The following is a 4,328-nucleotide window of genomic DNA, read 5'->3' on the forward strand; positions in this document are numbered from 1 at the left end:
CACTGTATAGAATAGAATAGAAACACACGCGCACTCACGCACACGCGCACACACGCACACACGCACACACGCACACACACACACACACACACACACACACACACACACACACACACACACACTCAGATGGATCCGATGGGTTTATATAAAACAAAACCCCTCTTTCATTTTAAAATAATAGTATGCAAATATGTTGAATAGGCCTCCATCTTTGTTATACTTTAAAAATGTTCCTATATAGCCTATTTTATAGCTGACACACTGATATTTTAAAACAGGAATGCGATTTGCGAAATGCGAAATGCATCCTGGGATATTTAACGGTCCCAAGTCCACACCATGGACATATTGGGCTAGCCCCACCGGTAAGTAAAATAATCTCCGTCCACTTCAACAGAGAAACACTCTGAGCATGCGCATTTCAATGTTTCCAGTCCAATACACATTGCATTGGGCTGGTGGGGCTAGAAACCCTCTTGCCCCTCCAGACGAACTCAGCCGGAAGAAGCAAGCCAGGGTCGACTAAAAATTAAATAAAAGCGCCAAACTTATTATTTTATAGTACTTTCTGGGGAGATTATCTTTTTAAAATATATACATATATTGCTAAATCTAATGAGAGAGGTAAAATTGCCATTAAGGAAGGAAAGCATAGTATGCCTTGCGACTCTGCTTCGCAGTATGCCTTGTGAAACCCAGTATGCCTTTCGAAACACCTCGTGATTGGTCGATGAAACGCTACCAGGAACGCCTAAAGGGCGTTCTTGTGTCATGACGGAAACGCCCAAGCCTGCAGCTGGACCCTTCTCGACCGTCTCCACACCTGACCCTCACTCTCACCACACACACCGCCAGTGGCGGAGGCACGCCTCTGTCACGTTAAAATTGTACCCGGGGCGAAAATTGTACCGGCCTAAGTCATCATTTGTTTACATCCTGACAACCTGCCCGGCAACAGACGACGGGATGCAGAAAACATGTTTCCAAACGACGAAATAACATAATACAGATAGCGGATCGCTATCTGTATTATGATAGATAGCGATAACACTTGTTTTTACTTTATATTTGTATTGTATTTAATGGTTTAATCGAAACAATAAAAAAATTTGCCCGCGAAACGGGCGATCGCGTCAAATGACAAATGTTTTGCCCGCAAAACGGGCGATCGCGTCAAATGACAAATGTTTTGCCCGCAAAACGGGCGATCGCGTCAAATGACGTAGGAGGGTTCTTGAAACATAATACAGATAACGGATCGCTAGATAACACTTGTTTTTACTTTATATTTGTATTGTATTGAATTGTTTAATCGAATTTAGCTAGTAAACTGAGTGTTTTAAGCAGGTTTCATAGTCTAGAATGTTCAAGAACCTTCCTACGTGATTTGACGCGTCATTTGACGCGATCGCCCGTTTAGCGGGCACATTTTTTTATTGTTTTGATTAAACAATTAAATACAATACAAATCTCGACACTCAGCTAGGAGGAGCCGGACAACCTTCAGGTTACCAGCTCTACCTCCTGAGCTGCTGCCGCCCCACACACGGCTCCAATCAATATGACTCTCCTGCTTAAATTAATTCAAAGCCTTGAATCATTCTTCTGCTGTACTGCGAGTTGGCAGAGGATAACAAAACAAAGACTCACCCTGGACACTGAGCTCTTCAATATAGTGCACGTGCACCATAAATTGAGCACAGTTAGCCACGTCGGTAGATTCAGCAAGAATGGGCTCTCACTAACACCGTTCAGCACCTGTTCTTTCACGTCAGACGCCATGTCTGAGTTATGGCACTGGACGGTGTTGTCAGATAGCGGGATGGCATCTGGCTTGGCGGCAGCAGCTTCTCCCAGCATCACGGAACACATATGTCTGGATTACTTTCTTCTGTGACCACAGTTCATTTTACTTTCCTATCAAAAAACTCCCGGGGCTTGGTCACTAGACTTGGGTGCTTGGTCTCAATATGACGCCGGAGTCGACATGGTCTCATAGCGTCATTAGCTAGCACCTCTTTGCAAACAACACACTGGCAGTGGAGCATCTTCAGATCCAGTCCATGAAAATCCGAAGTTTAAATATTCATGGTCATACTTTCTTCTTTTTTTGCTCGCCCCAGACTCTGTCTCCTTACTCACTGTAGCTTTAGATAATAAAAACCGATCCATTTTGCTGAAGTTAGTTAACCATATTGTTTACATTCCTTCCCCCAGGGGAGGCGCGCGGCGCGCCTCACAGTTTGAAAACCACTGTCCTACAGCAATGCATGGACAGTTTTCCCTAAGGACATTGCCCTACGTTGACATTTCTACTTTTGTTCTTTTCTTTGTGCTATGCAGTGCTGTCTTTCCTTTCTGTATCACAATGACATGGTCTGTCAGCAAATTACAGTACATATAGTAAAAGGGTAAATGTGAATCTTGTCCAGTCTCTTGCAATCAATCTTCCACATACACAAAGGTGTAAATTAGAACTTGTCATTCTGATGGCACTGACATGTTCATTGACAAAGATATTTACTTTTGAGAGATTAACTAAAGTATCTCTGAACTAAAGATCTCAGAACTAAAGATTTTGGGCAAGAGACTGGCTTTTGCAGTTAATCCATGGTGTTTTGTTATTTGTATGAATTGTTTTAAAAAAATGTCGAGGATGATTCGAGAAATGTGTAAAAGCGAGTGAGAAAAACTGTAATATAGCCTGCTGATGCCTTCCTTATTTACTCGACTGTAAGGGTTATCTAGTTTTCAGGACCCCGTTTCATTAACATGTCCTTGACACTTTTGACACACATTTTTTGGAAAGTATGTGCTAGATATTAACCTTTCTTTCTTTACATAAACCCCAACAATGCACATTCAGTTAACAACAGATTATTTTATATGCCATGAAGGAAGATGAGTGTCAGAGTGAGGCCACTCACTCCCCTCCACATTTCATCTGTCCTTTAATATCTCCTTCATTTAGGATTCAGATTAAATGATTACATTTGAATTGTTGCTGCGTATTGATAAAAACAGGGCTCAAGAAATGCAACCAAAGCTTTAAGACAATGCAAGTCACACACACACACACACACACACACACACACACACACACACACACACACACACACACACACACACACACACACACACACACACACACACACACACACACACACACACACACAATGCCAGCGAGATAGCTGGCAGTGTGTGGGACTCCCAAGAGACAAAGGGAGTTTTCCCTTGTCTTGGTTGACATCTCAGACCGATTCATGAGCGGGTCGTCAGAGAGCCAGAATGTGAGGTGGGGGATTGAATACAGCCCAGAGAGAGGACGGCGAGAGTCGTGATGGAAATATGTTGCTGCCAGGGTGTGGTCAACAAATGAGAGATGGAAGATGGAGACCGCTTGACGAATAGCTCCTTTGTGGTATGGAGAAATTAATATAGATGAACAAGAAACAAGTCACACAACACAGGACGGTAAATTCACAATATAGGAAAGCACAATAGAAATTACACCAAATGAAAACCCACAGATTCAGACGGAATAAACGGTGCGTGAGGCAGAACCAACAAGGAAGGGATGAGCTCATTGCAGTCTGTAGGCGAGGAGAGAGATGAGAAAGAGGAGAGAGGAGGGGAGAAGGGAGAGAAGAGGGGAGAGAGGAGAGAGAGGAGAGGAAAGAGGAGGGGAGAGGAGAGAGATGAGAAAGAGGAGAGAGGAGGGGAGAAGGGAGAGAGGAGAGAAGAGAGGAGGGGAGAGAGAAGAGAGAGGAGGGGAGAGGGGAGAGAGAGGAGGGGAGAGGGGAGAGAGAAGAGGAGAGGAAAGAGAGAGGATAGAGGAGGGGAGAGGGCAGAGAGGAGAAAGAGGGGAGAGGAGGGGACAGGGGTGAGAGGAGAAAGAGGAGAGTACCGAAGGGGAGGAGGGGAGAGAGGAGGGGAGTGGAGAGAGGAGGGGAGAGAGGAGAGAGGAGGGGAGAGAGGAGAGAGGAGGTGGAGGGGAGAAAGGAGAGAGGATGTAGAGTGGGTACTGCCGACGCAATATGCCGTTTGTACTCGGACTGACTGGGTGGACAAACCAATGTATTATTTATTAGTATATTATATAATATTACCCGCTCCGCTCATTTCAACCCCAACACTCGAATCTCTTCAGATTGTGTGATCGGTGGAACAAAACTGGAATGCATTTCCGATCCAGAGATGCTTGAATGTGTTTTAACAATCGGAGAGTCTCTCTCTCTCTCTCTCTCTCTCTCTCTCTCTCTCTCTCTCTCTCTCTCTCTCTCTCTCTCTCTCTCTCTCTCTCTCTCTCTCTCTCTCTCTCTCTCTCT

The sequence above is a fragment of the Gadus morhua genome, chromosome 2 (genome assembly GCF_902167405.1).
Source record: "Gadus morhua chromosome 2, gadMor3.0, whole genome shotgun sequence".
Taxonomy (NCBI): Eukaryota; Metazoa; Chordata; class Actinopteri; order Gadiformes; family Gadidae; genus Gadus; species Gadus morhua.